The 23,814-nt window shown below is 37.8% G+C and overlaps 1 non-coding gene across 1 annotated transcript; it reads right to left on the reverse strand.

Annotated features, from left to right (window-relative positions):
* Positions 1–5,191: 5,191 nt before the first annotated feature.
* LOC119626129 (small nucleolar RNA U3) lies at positions 5,192–5,407 on the reverse strand. The gene has a single exon (XR_005242303.1). It is a non-coding gene; the product is annotated as a small nucleolar RNA U3 (small nucleolar RNA).
* Between the last annotated feature and the right edge of the window lie 18,407 nt (positions 5,408–23,814).

Here is a 23,814-nt window from a genome sequence, read left to right on the forward strand (position 1 = left end):
TATTTTTAAGGGGACACCCGTGCAGGAGCATAGACTTTTTTCTCTAACATCTTGATAATACCAGAAGGCATTTGCAGATTTCAAATTGCCAACTCATGACAATGTGCAAGTTCTAAGTTTCAACCCAATGCTCTTTGCCTCAAGTTGTTCTCCTCCCACTTTAAAGAAATCATGACTTCCTGTGTTCAACAAATGCCTCAAAATCATCTCAGAGTTCCCCCAGGAGTGATCCTAGTTTTGAAGAAACTATTCTCAACCCACCTGTCAATTATGTCAGTGTAAAGGCAGCCAGAACATCTGTCCTGAATTTCCCCGGACTGCACCTGGACTTCAAAATGATGGAAGGTGGTGATCTAACTGTGCAGAAAACATTGTGAAACAGGCCGCATTCTCAAACTGGCTTGAGAAACTTTTAGAATAAAACATGTCTGGCTAGGTTTATTCGGTCTAGTCATTACTCTTTGTGTATACACAAGGATTTCAAACCATCAATGAGTGACTGCAAGTGATTTCTAGTCATATCCAACCAACAAGAAGTCTTCCCTTATGTGTTAAAAAGCAAGCAAACCTCAAATTGGTTAAGTTTTCTTTTCCTGGAGAGATTCCGTGGAATATGATACCCGAACGATTAGAATGAGAACATAGTGAAGGATGAAGCAATCTTATAGTTCCATAAATTCTAAACATAGAAAAAATAAACTGAAAATTCCAAATATTTAAAACCTTAAGTTTACATTGAAATTGAGAGAACTCAGAGCAGTCTGCTATGTTCAGCATAAAAGGCAGCGTTCGTGAGACAGGGAATAGTACAAAGTCATCCAGCCTGGAATGACACACTGGATATGAATAAAATTTATTTCCTTGTAGGAATGTTCAAAGCAATGCTATATACTTTTTCCTTTCCCATAAACTGATAACATTTGAAATTATTTCTGTACATGTATAAATTCTCTCAAACATCACTTAAAATGTTAAAAAGAAAAAATTAAAGTGTAGCTTTGGGGAGGTTGATATAGAAATGCATTCATTGGCCGGGCGCGGTGGCTCAAGCCTGTAATCCCAGCACTTTGGGAGGCCAAGACGGGTGGATCACGAGGTCAGGAGATCGAGACCATCCTGGCTAACCCGGTGAAACCCCGTCTCTACTAAAAAAATACAAAAAACTAGCTGGGCGAGGTGGCGGGCGCCTGTAGTCCCAGCTACTCGGGAGGCTGAGGCAGGAGAATGGCGTGAACCCGGGAGGCGGAGCTTGCAGTGAGCTAAGATCCGGCCACTGCACTCCAGCCGGGTGACAGAGCGAGACTCCGTCTCAAAAAAAAAAAAAAAAAAAAAAAAAAAAGAAATGCATTCATTGTTTTGTGATGAAGAAAAGAAAGTTTGAGTAAGTGGTATATGAATGTAGTCCTTTGATAAGATATAAAATGGTTATTCTAAAAGTCCATTTACTGTTTTTCATTAACTTATTTAGGCCCCACTGTGTTGCAGAAGTTTTATATACAAGAGAGATTTATTTTAGTCTTCAGGGGAAATGTCAGGAAACAGATGATTAAACGGATGGACATGAGGCAGCTTAGGAAATGACAAGATAGAAACATTCATCAGATGCTTTGGGACCTTAGAGAGGTCTAACTCAACTCAAGTGGGGAAGAAGAGGAGACAGGAAAAGTCCCAGAGAAGGCAATGCTGAGTTCCTACCCATCTCAAAAGATGGATTAACGTTGGCAGAGGGAGGTGCTGGGAAGACTCCTCAGGCATGAGAAAAGCTGGAGCAAAGTCCCAGAGCGGTGAATCTGTGACACGTTCAGGGAGGAATAAGTATTTCTCCTTAAAATGCCATATGTGAATACAATATGGAAGATAGGGAGTGGCAAGGGGTGGGATTGGGAATCTAGAATAGGGCCAGACCTTTGAATATGTTAAGAAATGTGGACTTTATCCTTCAGGACAATAGAGGATATGGAAGAACTGCAAGTAGACAATAGGGAGAAAACAAAATCCCTCTGGTTACAATGAGGAAAAGAATTGGTGGGCAGAACACAGAGACAATAGCAGGAAGGCTCCCATGGAAGTTGTTATAATACCCCAGGTTAATTTTTTAATGTTTTATTTTGAAATAATTATAGATTCATAAGAAATAGCAAAATAAAAGAATGAGACCCTATATACTCTTAAAAGGTAACCACTTCCTTAACTTACAGAACTATAACAACTTACGGAACTATAATGTATTATAAAAACTAGGAAACTCACATTGGCACAATGCCATTAACTAGACTAGAGACTTCATTTAGATTTTACTAGCTTTTACATATCTATAGGTTTATGAAATTTTATCACATGTGGAGATTCATATAATGACCAGCACAATAAAGTTACAACTCAAGTAAGGTTCGGTAAGGACATGAACAAAGAAAAGATGGAGAAAAGAGGAGAGATTCACTAACTACTTAGGACATAAACGCCAATAGTTAAAAGCATGGATTCTGCAGCCAGAGTTTCCCAGACTGCATACCAGCTATACCACTGACTAGCTTTGTGGCTAGGGATGCTGTGTAAGCTCTCTGTGCCTCAGCTTTCTTGTCTGCAAAATTGAGATAATAGTAGTACTTCCTAAAGATGTAGTAAGCAATAAACTAGTTTATAGCAAGCATAGAGCAGTAGGTAACATATGGTTAAGTGCTATAAATGTGTTAGTGATTACTGTTAACTAGAATCTAGATAGAGACTGATGGGATGTGGAAGTGAAGAAAAGGTCAAATCTTGGGCTTATGCTACTGAGTAGATGGCACTGGCATTCACTGTTGTAGAATGATAGGCTTAGTAGGGGAGGGAGGTTAGTAAAATTTGATGTGCCTTTTTCATCCAAGTGATGAAATACAAAAGAGGGTTAAGTATTCATAATGGAGATGAGCTTCAGAATAATGTTTGTGCCAAATTCATATCCCCTGCCAAGTCTAGTATGAAGTCCATCTAGAAAGAAATACGACTTCTTATGACAACAGTCTGTAAGAGGAACTGTGGCTCTAGTCCCCATGGATCGCTCAGTATATAACGTAAGCATGACCACAGACATCAGACCACAGAGTGTGGCTTGGGAAATTCCTGACAGACATGACTCAGGAATATGTTCACTTTCATTGGACTTCAGGTTCCACATTACTGTTATGTTTTCAGGAGTCTTGATGTCATTCTTCTCTCCTCAGGTATCCCACCCTGAGAGGTAACTTTTCAAAAACTCTGTACAGTTATTGTTGTTATTAATTCAAAGTTGAACATAGAGTCATCTGCATCCCTCTGATGGCTTCTCTTTTGTAGGCAAGTTATGGAGACATGCAATTTTCTCTTTGCCATAAGCTATGGTAAGAAATGACCAATCAAAATACAGCCCAGGAAGCAATGAGTGGTCTAGGGAGAGGGCACTTGTGCCGAGTTCTTCCAATCCTATTCTGTTTTTTGGGAATTTAAATCACAAAGAGCTAAGAGGAGGATGGATCAGCATCACCTTCAGGAAGGCGTCTAGAAAGAGTATGAGGAACCTAGCCCCTGCCTTGGCATTTAGCCCTTTAAAAAAAAAAAAAAAAAAAACCTATGAACTACTTCAATATCCTTTTAAAATTATTTATTATTTATTATTTTTATTTTTTGAGACATAGTCTACTTCTGCTGTCCAGGCTTGAGTGCAGTGGCAGAATCACAGCTCACTGCAGCCTTGACCTTCCAGGCTCAAGTGATCCCTCTTACCACAGTCCCCCAAGTAGCTGGGACTACAGGCATGCACCACCACATTGGCTAATTTTTTTTTTTAAATAATAATTTTTTGTAGAGATAGGGTCTCACTATGTTGCCTCGACTGATCTCAAACTCCTGGGCTCAAGCACTCCTCCTGCCTTGGCCACCCAAAGTGCTGGTATTACATGTGCGAGTCACTGTGCCTGGCCCCGAATCCTTTTAATGCTTCTCTTTTCTCCTTTATTTAGCATGCTTTCTGTTCTTTGCAACCAACAAAACTTAAATCTTAAGACTACACTTTTTTTTGTAGTGTAAAGTGGTACAAAATTTGGAATATCAACCTGGCAGTATGTGTCAGTATTATAAATGTGTTTATATTTGGCTTTGCAGTTTTCCTTCTAGCAATTTACATCAGAAAAATAATCAGACAAGTTCAGAGATATACATAAGTAGGATGATTATGAATATAAAATTTGGAAATTGAATGCCAAGAAAATGGTCATTAAATAAATTAGGATATAGCAGTGTGATACAATATTATGAAGTCATTAAAAAGGATGATATATACATATTTACTAATTAGAAAGGAATGCCATGAAATAGTAGTAGAAAAGGCAAACTACAAAACATGTTAGATAGCATGATCCAATTTGCATGATACAGCATGGTGGGTATGCATGCATGTATGTATGTGGGTGTGTGTATAGCCAGAGAAAGAAGTTTGAAAGGAAAAATGCCAAATTCTTAAAAAATGAGAATTATCTCTAAGTGATGGGTTTTATTTTTGTCTTTATTGTATATTGTGTATATGACTTTCTATATCATATTATGTATTAGAAATGAACTTATATTTGTAATCTGATTATTTTTTGAAAAATAAAATATCTTTTCTTTTGCAGAAATCCACGTGCATTTTCTTCCATTGCATGAGCACCCTTTGCCCACAGCTGAGTTGGAGACTGATGTTTTACAGTGAAATGAGACATTTGCATACATTCGTATGTGTCTTGTATGGATAAAGAGTGTTGAGCCCAAGGCCTTAAATATATCAGAGTTACAGATGTGACCTGTGTATTAGTTTATTATAGTTGCCAGAACAAATAATCACAAACTTGATGACTTAACAGAAATTTATTCCCTCACAGTGCTGGAGGCCATAAGTCTAAAATCAGCATCACTGGGTTGAGCACAAGGTGTTCATAGGGCCACATTTTCTCCTGAGGTTCTAGAGGAGAATTCATTTCTCACGTATCCCAGCTTCTGATGGCTGCCAGTATTCCTTGGATTGTGGCCACATCACTCTAATTTCTGCCTCTGAGGTTACATTACCAACTCCTTTTCTGTCTGTAGTCAAAATTTCCGTCTTCCTCCATCTTACAAGGACACTGTTGATTGTATTAAGGACCCATCAGGATAATCTCCTCATCTTAAGATTCTTCTTTGTTTGTTTGTTTTTCAGAAAACTACTCAGACTGCGTCCTCGCCCTCTTACTCTCCAGAGCGGAGAGAAGAATGATCGTCAAGGGCAGAAGGCAGTTACAACGCAGCAATGCTGAAAACTGGCTTCATGCTCAGGAAAGAATGCTGTACTTTTTCCTCATGATTTCTGGTGCTCTACACATTCGGAAAAACTTCTCTAGTAACAAACTATAGAAATGCTCCCTCAGAGTATAGTCTTCAAGATTCTTAATCACATCTGAAAAGAACCTTTGTCGTGCCAGACCCTTGCTGACATCAGTAGGAGTGACACCCTGTTTGACAGGCTGAAGAAGAGACTTAAAGCCAGTGAATGAGATATGGGGTTTACTGAAGAAACTTATGTACAGGGTGATCCAGTGTCAGTGGGCTGTACAAAAGAACAGCTACCACTTGTAAAAAACATGCAGTTTAGGTGGGGTATGGTATCTCACGCCTGTAATCTCAGCACTTTGGGAGGCCGAGGCGGGCAGATCCCGAGGTCAGGAGATCGAGACCATCCTGGTTAATACTGTGAAACCCCGTCTCTACTAAAAATACAAAAAATTAGCCGGGTGTGGTGGCACACGCCTGTAGTCCCAGGTACTCGGGAGGCTGAAGCAGGAGAATCACTTGAACCCGGGAGGCAGAGGTGGCAGAGAGCCGAGATTGCGCCAGTGCACTCCAGTCTGGCAACAGAGCGAGACTCCATCCAAAAAAAAAAAACAAAAAAAAAACAACAGCAGTTTATGTGGCATTTTCATTTAGCATTTTTCCCATATCAGCCTACACCTCACAACCTTCCTTTAATGCCAAACAAAGGGTTTTGATCCCCTGTGTGGCCCATGTTCCATGGGATGGGCTGGGGATTCAGATGTTCTTCATAGATAAGGAATGAATCTCTGGGTTGGCCACTCCCAGATTCCTTAGCTCTGGACTCCACACACATATTCTTTTTAGACCATAGGGTCCATCTGAGGGTACCACGTTAAGTTATTGCTGTCAGGTGTGTCTGCCATACAGAGTCATTCTCAGAATATATGCTTAAGTTATTGCTGAAAGGTGCATCTGTCGTATGCCCATTTTCCACATAAGGTGACATTTACAGGTTTCAGAAATTAGAAACCAATATTTTAGGGAGATTATTTTTAGCCTACTGCTGTATACCATCCTAAAAATAAAAAAATGCACACTAAATTTGCCTAGGACTATTGATTTGCCTTTGTATCTATTGGAAACACACACTTGAATCCATTGATTAAAACAGCACCACAAAGTAAATTTAATAATACATGTCAAGTTTTGAAATGAAGCATTCATCATTTTACAATTCTAAGAAGATAAAAGTGTGCATTTGTGTTACATTTATGTGATACTTCATAAAAAAATGTTCAGGAATCTAAAGAGAGAATAGATAATCACAGTTCTAGGGGAAAAAGATGGCATAGGCAAATGAGGTAACTAGGGAGATTAATGAAAGAAAGAGTTTAGGGAAACCAACAATGGATAGTGTGATAGCAAGGGGGGTGGAAATATGCCCCCTAGGTTTGAAAGGGGCAAAGGAAGGGAGAGATTACCAAAATGTAGACAGCTGAGGCTTTCACTGTAGCTTCAGGAGAGGACTGACTGCTGGGCAGGAGCTGTGGCCTTGGTAGAGGAGCTCAACCCCTTCCAGACTTCCCTCTGGAATGGGGAGCAGTTGCCTTACAGTGGCCAAATCAATGAGAAGTCAGGTGACAAGGAAGCCCATTGATGCTGTCCATACAGATAGATCAGCCTCCTAGAAGATGATCAACTTGGAGAAGGGTAGAAAATGAATCCAGCTCTGAGGTCAAGAAAAAATATTCAGTACATGCTGCCAGAGAGCTGTGAGAAAAAGCATAGTATCTTGGAATCAGAAGGAAAAGAGTATCTCAAGAAGGCAGATAGGTTAATATTTCAAATGCTGCTGAGAGGTCAAGTAAGATAAGGACTAAGAGATGTTCATTGATTTTTAAGACAAGGAGATCTTTGGTGATCTAAGTCAGTTCTGCTTAGATGCAGTGGTGAGTGATGACACTGGATTGAATTAGGGTGAAGAGTGAGGTAAGCAAGTGGAGACAGCAAATGCAGACAAGAAAACTCATTCAAGTTTGTTTGGGATGGGAAAAGAGAAATAGGGCAATAGCTGAAAGACAAGAAGGGATTGAAGAAAAAATCTTTCTCTCCCAAGTTTGGAAAAATCTTAACCAAGTAAGAATGATAATGAAAGGACAAAGGTGAGAGGCAGCAGGGAGAGAATAGTGGAGAAGTGTCTGTCATTCTCATCCATCAGATTCATTCTAATCCGATGAATTAGCCATGTCTGTTATGGACATGAGGTGAGAGTGGAGGGATGAATGTGTGTCTCTGATTCTAATTCTCTATTTTACAGATAAAATTGCGTCCTACAGATGGTAAAAGTGGGGAGTCATTTGTTCTTTATTCAGGTAACTAGTAAGATGTCTTGTTCCTTTCAGTCCAGAGATTCTTAAAATTGGGCACTGTGTTTGTTTGTATGGCTGAAAAGTAATACCTGAGGCTTGGAAATTTATAAAGAAAAGAGGTTTATTTGGCTCACAGTTCTGCAGGCTGTACAAGAAGCATGATGCCAGCATCTGCTTCTGATGGCCTCAAGTTACTTCCACTCATGGCAGAAAGTGAAAGGGAGCTGGTGTGTCACATGGTAAGAGAGGGAGGAAGGCAGAGAGATCCAGAGAGTTCCAGGCTCTTTTCAACAACAAGTTCTCTTGGGAACTAAGAGTAAGAATTCACTCACTCCCACAAAAGTGGCACCAAGCTATTCATGGGGGATCAAACCTCATAATTCAAACACCTCCCAATAAGCTCTACCTCCAACATAAGGGTCACATTTCAACACGAGGCTTGACAGGACCAAAGGAACTATATCCAAACCATAGCAGGCATTATTTCCAAAATGATGCCACTCCTATATTGGAGAAGGGTCAGGGGATTTTATATTTTTCACTGATTACTACTTTTATTTAATAATTACACACTAATTTTTATAGTTGCAATATACTATTGGCCCAGGATACTGGATTTCCTTTTATGGTGGTAATATATAGTTTTTCTCTTAGTTAAATGCTTTTAGGCAATAAAAGTTGATTTAAAGAATTTACAAATAAGAAAAAGGTATACAGATATTACTCAACTATGACAACAATTGTGAAATTGTGAAGGTGGCACATGAGTGAATGACATTTGAGACATACTGCATTATACATGTTGCTTATCTCCTGGATGACTTGGTGTTTATTGGTGTAAGAACAAAGTTTAAGGGCCCGAGTCTTCTGTCTGTAATCTTAACCTTGAATTACTGTCTTAAGCAATTAAAAATGCAAACTGCACCTGAAGAATTAAGAAGAAAGGATGAAACAACTCTCCCAGCATTTTGCTGAGTGGACAGAAGGATCATCTTAGCAATGGATTTTATCACATAATTAAAAAGGGAATCCCTGATTAATTAAATGAAGAGGCAAACTCATTTAAACTGGTGATACTAAGAAGAGATTACTGCAATATGTTTCTTCAGCCAAAATAAAGTAAATGGATATAGCTCTATACAACTTGAGTTTTTGTTATCTACGGTGTAGTCCATTTGATGACAAATTTTCAATACTTACAGATTTATTCAGGCCTATTAAAAGCCTTAAAGCAACCAGGAAGTGTTATAAATATTTGAACAGAGAGCTGGATGTTTGGAATGCTGAATATATCATTAGAGTCACAGCTAGTGCACCAGCTGTGTTAGTGCAACATGACTGTCCTTGGTCCTATGCTCACTCTGATGACACTTGCCTTTTAATAATTCAATCATGTTATATCCTTCACTAGTTGAGGGAAGCTCTATTTTTATTTTAAAGGGCTGTTTCTCATCCAGAAAAGTAATAAAAAGGCAAAACGTTTATGAGAATAGTAAATCAATTTGTTTCCTAATAATCAGAGTTACACAATCATCATTACTATTTCTTTGTAATCAGTCAGCTTCACATTGCAGATGGAATGTTTTAGTCATCTTTAGGGTAATAAACTCCTGATTCTAAGAGGCCTTCTTCTAAGGGTCTCACAGTATCGGTCCTCTAAGTCACTGAAGACTTGACCCTTTCTACAGCCCATTCTCTTTTTCATGCTGAAATGTTCAGATTCACCTACTTCTGCATAGATGTCCTCTACTTTTTGCTCAGAATCAGGCTCAACTCAGCATTCTATTTCTAGATGTTGTTAGAAATCTAACCTAACCTCTTGAATCATAAGTGGCCACTGAAATTTGCTTAATATTTTCATTAACTCTGCTTTGGGTTTTTGGTTCCCAATTGTTTGACCTGACCCTAAAAATAGTGTATTAGTTTCCTTGTTGTTACTTTTCTGTATGAGAAATTACCAAAAGTGGATGACTTAGCAGATATGTATTCTCTCACAGTTTTGGAGTCTAGATTTTCTGTGTTGACAAAGACATGCTCCCCCTGAAGGTTCTAGGGGAGAAAACTTCCCTCCCTCTTCCTAGCTTCTGGCGGTTGCCAGCAACTCTTGGTGTTCCTTGGCTTGTAGATGCATCTCTGCTTCTGTTGTCATATGACATTCCTTCTCTGTTTCTGTTTCCTCATCACTAAATTAAGGCCTACCCTAAACCAACATGACCCCATCTTAACTTAATTACATGTGCAAAGACCCTATTTAAAATTAAGAGTCATGTTCTAAGGTACAAGGTGGACATTAAATTTAGGGTGACACTACCCACCCAAATATAGATACCATAATTTCCATTGACTTTGCTTTGGCTGAACTTTGATTTTCCCAACTTTAGCAATCAGAGGAAACCAAAAGCCTAACTCTCTGGGAACTTGCTCAGATCTAACCTGTTTTCCTCCTACTGTGAACTAAAATGAGATGCTGTTGACACCACCATGCTGATATGTCATGTGGCCTGTGAGATCCTAAATGTTTGATGTGGGAGGATGGATCTGTCACGAAACTTGCAAACCCGGTCTAAGGCCAAAGATCAAGAGAAGCCAAGCCTCTTTCCTTTTATGAGTTTTTAAAGCATATTAAAAATGAAGAAATCCCAAGTAGGTTTAAAAAATTTAGCAGGACACACACCCTATTGTACCTATAGGAGATTCTGCTAGCAGCCTTGTAATTTCAGAGTTTGCCATTCATAAAACATCAGATTGAGACTCTAGGACGGATCTGTCAGATCAAGCCATAAGGGCAAGAGACAGAGTCTAGAGATATTTCCCAAAGCTGGCATTATTGAGCACAATGTACCTTGCCATCCATCACTAGGGCTGGGTGCTTTATGTTCATTATCTTTCAATCTTAAATGACCTGTGAGATTGGCGTTGTGATCTCTATGTTACTGATTATAAAACTGAGACTTAGAGAGGTATAGTGAGAAACTTTTCAAAATTATTTTGGAACAGAGTGGAGAGAAAGATATTAATGGTTGTCAAGTTGGCTCAGACCATGTGAATACTATTAGTTCCTTTTTTTGGTTCTCCCTAACTTTGTGTTACAGCTACTATCCAGTCTTGTGAAATGGGTAATAATTGGTTATCACATGGCTGGGAGAAAAGCAAATAAATGACAAGTTAGTTTTGTGTCTGAGGATGAAAACGGGCTCCAATTGTTAGCAGTTTGGATTTGGTCTCAGTCTGTCTCTGTGAATACAGACTGTGCTTTTCAACTGTTAACCCAAAGTAATTCTGTGCACCAAAGCCCTGTGTCTCCTCTGCCAGTAAAGGTGTGAAGACTCCCCTGGTGTATTTCCTGCTGTGGATATTACTGTCTGATCTCTCAGTGGCTTTGTTTTCTTTCATCTTTCTCAAGTCTCTGACTTGAAATGCTCTCTCAGCCATGCCAGCATTGAACTCCCAAGTAAGAGTGTACCCTCTCCTCCTGGGCCTCAAGACTCCACCTTCAGCTTGATCCTAATTTAGTAACCTCAAGTCAGCATACCCTGTCCGCTCTCAGGGAGGAAAGATTATCTATAATTGTGAGAGTAAAAAATAGACCCCCACCTCTTTTCTGAAGCCAGCGGGAATCTCTGTGTTTAGTTGGGTTCTTTTTCCCTCCAGGATCATGGTCTGGCTAAGCAAGTGAAAAGGGACAACGAAATTCACAATCTTGCTGACAGACAGGAAGAGCACAAGAGATACCAAAAGGTCATATTTAAACACACAGACAAAGAGCAATAGTTATTCCAAAAATCAGGTTCAACAGCACAGGACAAGCAAGAACTGGAAATGGGGTCTGGAGGCAACACATGGGCACACTCAGTGAAAAGGCTTTCTGTATGGTGTTTGAAGGCAAGCCTGCAGACGAGATGAGAGTAGTTAAGGTCGCTGTGCTAATTTGCACAAAGAAATCCAAGGCCAAGAGTAAGCTAATCTTCTGTGACTTCATCCTGAAGTCCATGGTCTGTGTCATCAAATATCCTTCTTTCATGCTTCCTTGGTGTTCATCTGCTACAATAAGGTTACAGAAATTCTTTACTTACAAGCAGAATTACTGCTACAGTCAAGTGTATGGTGAAATATCGCTTCCAGGAGGTGTACACTGTGAGCTTTTTGCCAATCCATACAGTATTTCAGCTACAGGACCTTCATCGGGGCCAAAAGATTTTATCTTCCAAGGCCAATTAAAATAATACAGGACTTAGAATACCTGATTCTCTGAAGAATCTATTTTGTAGACAGAGTAACCTTATCGGAAGGAGACTGGACCCATTCAAGAGGTTGATTAATGGGTACAAAAATATAGGTAAATAGAAGAAATAAGACCTAGTGCTCCATAAATCGTATAGTGACTACAGTAAAAGTCTATTGCATATTTCAGAATAGCTAGTAGAGAATAATTCAGATGTTCCCAAAGAAAGAATAGACAAGTGTTTAAGATGGTGGGATGGTGGGTATCCTAATTACCCTGATTTGCTTATTACATACTATATGAATGTATCAAAATATCACGTCACCCAAAAATATGTATATCTATTATGTATTAATAACAAAAAGGTAAATCTAAAAACATGGCATATTTGGAAAATTCTTTTGCCAAGTCCTTGTTTCTAATTCAGTCAATGGATGCCATTACTTCTCACTTTTTATGCTTGTTGACTTATGAAAAGCATGTCAGCTTACTGAACACTTGTCTACCAGGAATAATTTTTACTAGCCTGTCTTTTTCCTTTCGTGACACAAACCTGAAAACTGACTTTCTGCCTTTTTAAGCCCTGACATTTTTTAAGATGCTGTCATGGCCACTACAGGTTGTCTAGAGGAAACAGTGCCCCAAGGAAGCTTGGATGTCCTCTGCTCAGTGAGGTGAAGCTATCTCTTTAGAGTGCTTCTCAATTTTGATCAGCTGAAGACCTCTCTGCAATCAGGAAAAGAGGGCATAGGTCTGAGACTGTGGGGCCGTCACTGTTTCTGAGTAGAAAACAACTTCTTAATGGGGATTTGCCTGAGATGTTTCAATACAAGTCAGGTCAATGGCCTCTACTTCTTTATTCTCTAAATGCCTTTCCTCTTTATTCCCTTTCCTTTAAAGAAGATAAAGAACTGTCTTATGCTTCTGCTTATAATTTCAAATTTAAAAGAAGAATGCCTTGCCCATCTGCTGAGGTTGATTCAGTCATCTGGTACAGCCATCAGAAAGTGGTGCCAGGGGCTGGTGGGAGTCCAGCTCTTGCTCCTTTCTCAGCCTACCCCAAGGGTTTATCAGAGCATCCTATGAATGAAGAATGGTATGCAATCTTTGCCCTTGCAAAGTGCTTGCTAATGACTTCATAAATGTGGGAAAAAAAAGAAGGTACTACCTCAAAAATTATTTTGTGTTTATAAATTGTTCAGGTTACAATCTCAAATAAGGTAATACTATGATAGTTTCATAGATTGCTTGGGGGTTGACATTGGCCTGCTTAAATCTCATAAGGCAGAATTAGAATTTTTGACAGATACTTCCATTCCCTAGGTTTTATCATTTAGCATAGCCTTTAAGCATTGGAAGAAATTCTATTTGAAGATACTTATTGATTCTTTTTACTTCCTTTTTTCTAAGGCAAGAAACAACCAGATGATAAGAAAAAAAAATTAACACCTCACTTTTAACTTAAGATGAAAATGATGGCTTTCTCTAATCCCTAGCAGAAAGAATATACTTTTGAGATTAGCAGTCTGGTGTGTGGCAGTTTTTCCTAGGAGGTTTGAAGGGTAAAATAAACTCTCTGGGATAGTACCCATTTGCCCACAGTTTGAAAAATATTTTATTATAGAGCTTCTCACACCAAATTGTATTGTTACCTGTGCTTCCGTCTCTATTTCACCTCTGGACAAAGAGATCCCAGCAGGGTTATACTTGTCTTAGTGAGGGACAATGTTACACAGAGCCTAGCACAGAGTAGATAGTCAATAAGGTTGTTGAATAAACAAAAAGGAAGGAAAATTGAAGAAAATATGTCTGAAAATGTCTTAAATGTGTATATTCTCTTCTGAGATTAAGGTAATTGAAATATCTTAAGTTAGGGGTCCTATAGTTTGAGGGTCAAATTCATTGGTTATCTATATTTTAAATAAAATTTATTAGAAGTTGGTCATGAATAGAACAGAATAGCCATGGTCATTTGTTTTCATAATGTTTATGTCACACTACAATAGCAACTGAGTGGTTGTGACAGAGACTGTAGGGACCAAAAACTGAATGTATCTACTACCTAATGTTTTGAAAAAAAATTCTGAGACATGACTTAAATGAAAAAGAAATAAATTACGCAAGTGAGTAAGCGACAAATAATTATTGAATGTTTGACATGTGCTTAATACAATTGCAGGATTTGCAGTAGACACAACAAGATGCATCTTATCCCTCTGAGTAGTAGGTCCTTTAACCACTTGAGGGCACTGATTTTAATTGTTGTGTCAATGAACGGGGTAGGCATTATCCTTATGTTGGACTAAAACGGTTCTCATTGAGATGGAACAGCTAGTAGAAGCAAATAAAAGGTGAGCAGAGAGAACCAAGGCAAGTGCAAAAGTAACATTTTGGTTAAAACAATGACAAATATCCTCCAATCTCACCCATTCCTATTTTCCTGAAGGATTATTGGGGAAGACATTGCATTCTGTATTCACTGTAGTATAAAAAGACTGGAACCCTTTTACCTGGATATTGAATGAAGGGGTGATCTCAGAGGGCTGAAAAGCTTGGTGACAGTTATATTACAGATATTTGATCTCTCTTACATATAGCTTTTTTTTCAACCCCGAGACAGAGTCTTGCTCTCTCGCCCAGTCTGGAGTGCAGCGGCATGATCTTGGCTCACTGCAACCTCTGCCTCCCAGGTTCAAGCAATTTTCCTGTCTCAGCCTCTGGAGTAGCTGGGATTACAGGCAAGTGCCACCACACCCAGCTAATTTTTTTGTATTTTTAGTAGAGACGGGGTTTCACCATGTTGGTCAGGCTGGTCTCGAACTCCTGACCTCAGGTGATCCATGCGCCTTGGCCTCTGAAAGTATTGGGATTACTGTGCCTGGCCTTTTTATATTTTATTGAAGACATACTTTGAATCAAAGGGTCATGCTAAGTGCTTTATTATAGACATTATTTAATTTGATTACAGTTTTGTGTGCTAAGCCTCGTTATTTCTACACTATAGTTACATTATCATCATAGCAACTTCCTAATCCACACAGTGTATGAGTCAGTCAGGATAGGCTAGGTAATACTTCAGTAACAAACAAGTCTCACATCTCAATGGCTAATACAACATAAGTTTATTTCTTGTTCATGTTACATGTTTGCTGTGGCTCAGCAGGTGTCTCTGCTTACCTTAGTCACTCTCAGAACCAAGTTGACAAAGGATCCATCTTGACTCATGCTTTTGCCCAGCAGGTATTGAGAAAGGAGTATTGTAGCATCTCCTACTGCCTATCGCATGCTACATGCAGAAGGGACACAAGTCATTTTCACTCACATTTTATTACTGAGATTGGAGCCCAATTTGTCCAATTCTTTTTACCAGTGTTCATAGTTATGTAATTCATTCACATTAATATAATAGTGTACTTCAAAGGCATTTTTTACCCAAATTCTAAATATACACAGGAGTGAGCTGATATTTACTAGTTCAAGAAATATTTACCAAGTGCCTCTGTGAACCATACACTGTCTTACACACTAGAAATATAGCAAAAATAAAAATAAAATTATCAAACTTCATTGAGCTTTTATTCTAGCAGGCACAGAAAATAAATAAAGCAGACACTTAATTTAGTAAATAAAATTTAGCAAGATACATAAAATAGTGATAAGTGCTATGGAAAAAAATAAAATATGAAAGCAGGTAGAAGATGGTGGGGGTTGGTAGCTGAGGTGCCTCTCTGTTCATAGAGCTCATTTACATTTGGGCCTGGGCACCACAGAAACGTACGAGGCCTGGACAATTTGTGCTGCCTGAAGGAAACTAGCATAAAAGGCATATTTGTATTATTTCTGGTAATTTCAAGTCCAATAAAGGCATTGAGGCTGTGATTAGTGGAGAACTGGGAGAAACAGAGATCTTCTCAGTGTTATCCAGTTTTCTAAGACCCTTTCTGGATGGAGAGGGAGTAGTTTGTAGGATGGCAGGTTGTACAATAACATTTAAAACTTGCACGCTTCTATGTCTTCTTAAATATAATGTAATTGTGAGCAAGAAAATAAAAGTCCATTAGTCTTAAAGGGATATGATGATGAAAGGGGAAGGTGTCTGTTTGGCATTTGACAAAAAATTCTGGGCATTTACCTTATGTGAACAGAGGTTAGAGATAAGCCTGTGGGCTTTGCTGGTAATGGATTGCAATGTTTGTCTTCATTTATAATAAGAAACATTTGAAATGAGTTTTTCTAGCCCAAATTTTGGTTCTTGTTTCTGTCTTCCTGCAATAACTATCTTCCATTTGCACACTTCCACTCCAAAGCCCTCCAGCCCTTTCAGTGCTCCCACTGGTAGCTCATGGCTTGCTTTAAAACTCAAATTATACTCCTTACTTTCAGTAATGCCTTTCTGTTTTCCCCTGCAAGTTTTCCAACTTGCTATCAATCTTTATGTTAAAGGTTTCCAGCAAAGTGTGCGGATTAAAAAAAAAAATCCCCTTTATAAGTGGCTTTTTCTATTAACCTGGCTCATCCCACCTTGTCAAAGCACTTAGTCATGAGATAGTAACCTCCTCAAAGTCCTGGCTCAAATTTCAATTTACTAGTGACCTGGGGTGGATAAATCACTTTACAATTGTGACAAAGACACCACTGGGAATACAGAATTATTCATTTTCTGCCCAGCTATGGAGTAAGAATTTAAGACTTTCTTAATATTTGAACAGTTAAAAAGAATGATACAAACATGCCAATCCAGTGACCGTGGTCAGCTAGATACCCAGGGGAAACTGGTTTCTAGCACATCTTTACAGCCCAGGCTTCTTTCTGAAAGGCCAGAGCGTAGTTGTGGTTCTTCAATTGCACCCCCATTCCTAAGCCAGCATTCCACTCCCTAAACCCTTCAACCTACCTCATTGCACAATGAAAATATAAGAGTGGTCTCTTATTGAATGCTCGCATGTACCAACCATTGTGCTATGCATTGTGGTAGGTTGCATAAATAGCCACAATTGTTCAGACCTCCAGGTTTTCATAATCATTGCCATGTGACTTTACAGTCCCTCTCATGGAGGTGAAATGTACTTTCACTCCATTGACGTTGAATTTAGTTACGTGGTTTGCTTTGGCCAATAGAATATGGTATAAGTAATGATGTGCTACTTCCAAGCCTAGGCCTCCAGAAATCTCAAATGTGTCCATTCTTTCTCTTAGACATCTGCTTCTGCTATGAGAACAAGCCTGAGCTAGGTACCTGGAGCATGAGAAATACGTATCCCCATTTCCTGAATCAACTTAAGAACCAGCCAATATCTGGTCATTCTTAAGACGTGTGAATGAGACCATGCTAGACCAGCCATCCCCCAGTAAGCATTCCTCTGATGGCAGATATGTGACTGAACTCAACACTACCCAAGCCTGGGCCAGGTCAGTAGCAGTGTCAAGCTGACCCACAGACTCAGGGTAAATAAAAAATGGATTTTATGTAAGCCATGAGTATTGGGATTGTTTCATGCAATAATTGCTAACTAGTAAGCACTTTATAAAGATTAGTTTGTTTAATCCTTCTAATAATCTTATACAGTAGACTCTATTATGATTCTTATTTTACAGAAGAGAAAACTGAGGTTTAGAAAATTTAAAGATCACACAGCTGTAAAGTGTCAGAACTAGGATTCTAAACCCAAAAGTCCAATAATTCAAAATCATACCTATCTTTCATCATACATCACTGTGAACCCCTCTCTCCTTGCTTTTTTATATTTGCTTATTTAGAAAGGGAAGGGTTCAACTTTAGCCAACTGAAATTGCTAAACTCAGGGTTTTCTCTTCAAGATGAAGAGTTTCATTGCATTTTATTCAGAACTTCAAGTCATTCTGACCTTCCTTGTGTTCTTTGTTTTCTTGTGAAATTTATCTTAAGCAACTGTTCATGAAGAAATAGGCACAGGGCATTTCTGAACACTTAGGGAAACATTTTTTATAGTAATAACTTGTTTATACAAGTAACACTGTTCTCTGCTCTAAAATTTCCCAGTGACTCCTCCTAATGATTGAACCTAATTAATAAATCTCATCGCTCAGCCGGAAACAAGTTTTCTTCCTATGCTGAATAATTAATTGGACAGGTCAATACACACATAATCATCAGGGATGGCATTGGGAATGCAGAAATGAAACCTAGCTGTGAAGCTGCTGTAATTCCATGGAAGTAATGGCATGATCTTGTCATATTGCTTGGGACTAACTACAATGGTTCTCCATAAAGTTGCCCTCCATTCGTGCATCTTTCCCAGAATAGAATAATGGAATGATTATTCTTTATTTTTATAAGATACACATAAGAAATATTTTCACTCTCAAGAAACATCATTAATTTTATCCTTTAGTACAATAGATTCCAATACATAAACTATCTTCAAGTAGTTGTCTGTTGTTAATTTGACTTTCATATTTACAAAGTTTAGTACTAAAGATTTCTTTATTTCAAGCAATTTTTGTTTTAAACATGTAATAGTCGCTATTTCATTTGGTTGAACATTTGTAAAACTACAAACAAGAAGTTTTGACATTTCTAGCATGCCATAGAGCTTGTCTATGGCTTAAGCAGAATGAGGAAAATGGTTATTATCTTTCTTCTCACAGATAGCAAATCTGTTATATTACGTATTTCTATAATTACTTTCCAAATACAGAACTGAGGATGTGAAAAAATTGAATGCTTGTGATGCCTGAATTATTCACAGCCTTTACGTTTGTTCTATCGTCAATGAGAATTGCATGACATTTTCCTGATTTTCCATTCTATAAAAAGTTGAAAAAGTTGACATTCTTCTTTTGACTCATTCTCACAAAATGGGAACAATTCCTCAATAAGGCTTTTTCTTGACAGACTCATAGCCTAAGTATAATTAAATAAGTGAAAATTAAATATAGTTTTTAAATCCTATCCTTTTTAATGTTGTGAATACTAATACAACAAATAATTGTATAAAGAACAGAAATACAATATAAATTTTTTACCTTGTGTTATTATTTAACTTTTGTAAATACATTCTGAACCTAGAAGAATATAATATTCTTCCCAAGTTACATAGCTAACATAATCTTGTAGCATTAGTATTTTCTGTCAATCATTTCTCCATTCATTTCATTGTTGAAAAGTTCTTAAAATTTTTCAAAATCACTATTAATTTTTGTAGCATTTTATGGTTGGAAGAATAAATGTACATTTATAATAAAATAACTGCTAGAGTTTCATTGTATGTACAAGATTCAATGAATCAGGATGAAATACCTTGCTCATTTTACTAACCTGGTGATGTTGTTTCAGTATGATAGTAATGTATGTGATCATATGACTGTGCCCAAACACGCTTAAGGGTATCAGATATGGTATGAAATTATACATGAATCTTTAGACCAAATCCTTCAAAGACCAACGCTGAGACTAAACGAAAAGAGTATATTTTGGCCGAATACCTAGGCCAGAACTAAAAATATTGATACATCCCTGAATAGACTCTGTTGGGAGACAAATTTTAGAATATGCAAAGATATATTTTTTAGAACTTTTGATTTCCATTTTGTTCAAATAAATACATCAGAATGTTTTTACACTTATTCCCCCTAAATTAAAACCACAGTAGTTTGTATATGCCTACCACGGTTCAGCCTTGCAAGTCAAGCATTTTTTCCTATGAATGAAATAACTGACACAGACAAAGAACAAAATGGATGATATAAAAAAGAGCATAAAAATCATTCAGAAAAGAAATAATAAATAACAGAATAAAATGGGTAAGTAGAGACCAAGGCAGTGCCAGTCCTCAAAGATCTACAGTCTGGGTGGGGCTTTAGGTAAATAGCCATCTCCTATTTAGAGATACTGTCATGGCCACCACTGACTTATCAAGTGAGTGTCTTTCTGTGCCAAAGCTTGGCCAGTGGAGGTATACTGGTTTTAATTCCTAAATCAGCCTCCTTGGGCTTGTGCTCTTGCACAGTGTTAAGTCTGGATAAGGAGTACTATATGGTACCAAACAATGAAGAAATATTAAAAAAAAAAAAAAAAAAAAAAAAGCATGTAACACCTTTTTGAGGGATCAGAATGATTCTGAAGAAAGCGTCCTTAGTGTAGCCCGACTTGACTGTCTGTAGGCAGCACCAATGACTAAGTTGTGATATAGACATAGAGAAAAAGAAAACCACCTTGAATTTTAACGTTTGCCTTTAAACTTTAAAAATTAACATGCTTTCTAAATATTTGAAGTCCCAATTAGGAATTCATATACTGACTTCAATGAAACTCATGTCAGTGTCACTTAAATCGTCACTAAAATAATATATCTCCTATATTGTTAAGATAGATGATTAAAATAGACAGCTTTATGGTCAAACAAAACTTTACATCTATGACTTACTAGCTTTGTGATGTTGCCCAAATTATCTACATTCCTATAATCTCAGTACTGTCTGCTCTAAAATGAGAATAATAGTAAGATTTATGAAATGATTAAATGAGATAATACATGAAAAGTGGGGTCAAAATTTAGTGCAGAACAACCTAAAGTGTACATATGAACTTCACTTTCTCTGTTTCTATAACAAATACAAACTTTTTCCGTTTCTATTTCCACTGACAGCAGAAGCTATTTCCAGTTATAAGTAATAAAGTTCTTCCTACTGTAAATAATCTCATTTGGGGGTAAAATGAGGTTTTCATTTCTGTCTGAAAGAGCTTTCTCTTCTCCACCTTCCCAAAATGGCATCTGGACACATAGGGAAGCTCACATAGCCTCAGGGAATCTCCTGCCTTCATGTTATGTTTCTCCATGGCTTCATTGACCCACAAATGAAATGTAGCTCATATTGCCTATTTTCTAGGCATAGAGTTCTGCCCCCATTGCATTCTCTTCTGAAGTGTCACAAATGCTGTAACTCACTGGCTGGCCTCTTGGAGCAGTAAAGACTTCATTTCCCCACATTGCTGCTTTGGCACCAGTTCAGATATTTTTTACTAGACAGATGGGCAGGGATTCAGCACTCACCTCACACCTCACGACTGACACCTTCTCAGTCACTGTCCATTTTGTTCTTGGCACTCATGGGAGGGTACACTGAGTTACTGAGGGTCACAAGCTTTATCTTTACTTTAGTATTGACTCATTCAAATGTCTTTGCTTCTCCCATATGAAAAGCTTTTACCTACCTTTTCTTTTTGGTGGAAACTTTCCAAATATCATACTCTCTTTAGAATTCTTCATTCTAGGGTTAACTCTCTTCTCTTTTCCTGGCACGACAGTATTCATGACTTAAGTGTGAATTCTGAAGGAGCTACAGGGGAATAAAATGAAAGGGATTACTGAAAATCCACAGAGGTGTTGACCTCAAGATCCTCCTTTTCTTATAATCTCAGAGGAAAATGTAAGTAAACAAATATTTAAAAAACAGCTAAAATAGACTAAAAGCAATCATGAGGATATAGAAGGGGTTTGTTGCCACTAAGAAAGATTAAAAATGTTAAAAATTAGAAAGGCTGAGTGTGGTTGAAAAAAATTCTAAAAGGGATCTCAAATTCCCACTCCCTTGTGTACATGCATGCCTTATAATCCCCTAACCTACTTTAACTGGGTAGAACCAGTGAATATAATGGGATGTCACTCCTGTGATTAGGTTACTAATTAGTTGACTTGGAGTTAGCCAAAAGAGAGATTATCCTGGAAGGGCCTAAATTAATCAAATGGAATAAAGTGAGGAGTCAAAGAGAGAACCTGCTGGCCTGGAAGAAAGCAAACATCCATGTTGTAAATGACCTATGGGGTTCAGGAAGTAAGAACCTGAAGGTGACCTCTAGCTGCTGACAGTGGTCCACGATTGGAAGATAGTTATACAGTGGGGATTTTAGTTATACACCCATGAGGAAACTAAATGTGACAATTTAATAATAAAGTGAACAACTTTTTCCTAGCTCACCAGTGGTGAGCGGAGGTTCCAGCAGAGCCATTCCTGACTCTTGACCCATGGACACGGTATGATAATAAATGTGTGTGTTGTTTTCAGGCACTAAGACTGTAGTAATTTATAACTTGTCAATAGAAAACTAATGTTCTGAGGTATTATATCCAAATATAAATAAAACTAATATCCAATCCCTGCTTTCCAAAGAAATATGTAAAAGACAATGGAAGGAAAATGGAAAATAAACACCCCCTCCACCACACACACATACACACACATACACACACACACAGACTCTTACAATAGATGTCTAACTTGGAAAGAGATGAAAAAACAGCTACTTTGATCAGTTCCAAATGGAAAGATAACAATTTCCCCAAAATCTTAACCACCATGACTATGTCTGAGTTTAAGCAGAGCCAAAGAAAATCTACAGTTTTTAATTAGAATGAAAAAGAGGAAAACAAATAAACATAATTAGATATAATAAAGGGAATGTTACTACTGACCCAACAGAAATGAAAACAACCATCAGAAACTACTATGAGCATATATACGCACAAAAACTAGAAAATCTAGAAGAGATGGATAAATTCTTGGACACATACACCCTCCCAAGGCTGAGTAAGGAAGAAGCTGATTCCCTAAACAGATCAATGACAATCTTCGAAACTGAATCAGTAACAAATAGTCTACCAACCAAAAAAAACCTGGAACCTGATGGATTCACAGCCAAATTCTACCAGATGTACAAAAAAGATCTAGTACTATTCTTATAGAAACTATTCCAAAAAATTGAGGAGGAGGGACTCCTCCCCAACTTATTCTATGAGGCCAACATTATCTTGATATTAAAACCTGGCAGACACAACATAAAAAGAAAACTTCAGGTCAATATCCTTGATGAACATTGATGCAAAAATCCTTAACAAAATACTGGCAAACTAAATCCAGCAGTTCATCAAAATGTTAATCCATCATAATCAGGTAAACTTCATCCCCAGGATGCAAGGTTGATTCAACATATTGCAAATCAATAAATGTGATTTAACATATAAATGGAACTAAAGACAAAAACCACATGATTATCTCAACAGATGCAGAAAAGACTTTCAATAAAATTCAACACCCCTTCTTGTTAAAAACGCTCAATATACTAGGTATTAAAGCAATATACCTCAAAATCATAAAAGCCATCTATGACAAACCCACATAAAACATCATGGGTCTGAGAGGACAAAAACTGCAAGCATTCCCCTTGAAAACTGGCACAAGACAAAGATGCCCTCTGTCCACACTTCTATTCAACACAGTATTGGAAGTCCTAGCCAGAGTGATCAGGCAAGAGAAAGAAATAAAGGCAGCCGAATAGAAAGAGAGGAAAGTCAAACTGTTTCTGCAGGTGACATGATTCTATATCTAGACATTTCCATTGTCTTGGCCCAAGAGCTCCTTCAGCTTATAAGCAACTCAGCAAAATTGCAGGATATAAAATCAATGTACAAAATTACTAGCATTTCTGTACACCAACAGCAAAACTGAGAACCAAATCAGAAAGGTAATCCCATTCACAATTGTCACCAAAAGAATAAAGTACCTAGGAATGGAGCTAGCCAGGGAGGTGAAAGATCTCTACAATGAGAATTACAAAACACTGCTCAAAGAAATCAGAGATGATACAAACAAATGGAGAAGCATCCCGTGCTCATGGATAGGAAGAATCAATATCATTAAGATAGTCATACTGCCCAAAGCAATTTACAGATTTAATTCTTATCAAACTATCAATGACATTCTTCACAGAACTAGAAAAAAACTATTTTAAAATTCACCCATGGAACCAAAAAAGAAACTGAATAGTCAAGAAAATCCCAAGCAAAATGAACAAAGCTGGAGGTATTACATTATCCAACTTCAAACAATTCTACAAGGCTACAGTAACCAAAACAGCATGGTACTAGTACAAAAACAGTTGCATAGACCAATGGAACAGAATAGAGA

This window comes from Chlorocebus sabaeus, chromosome 15, assembly GCF_047675955.1.
Source record: "Chlorocebus sabaeus isolate Y175 chromosome 15, mChlSab1.0.hap1, whole genome shotgun sequence".
Classification (NCBI taxonomy): Eukaryota; Metazoa; Chordata; class Mammalia; order Primates; family Cercopithecidae; genus Chlorocebus; species Chlorocebus sabaeus.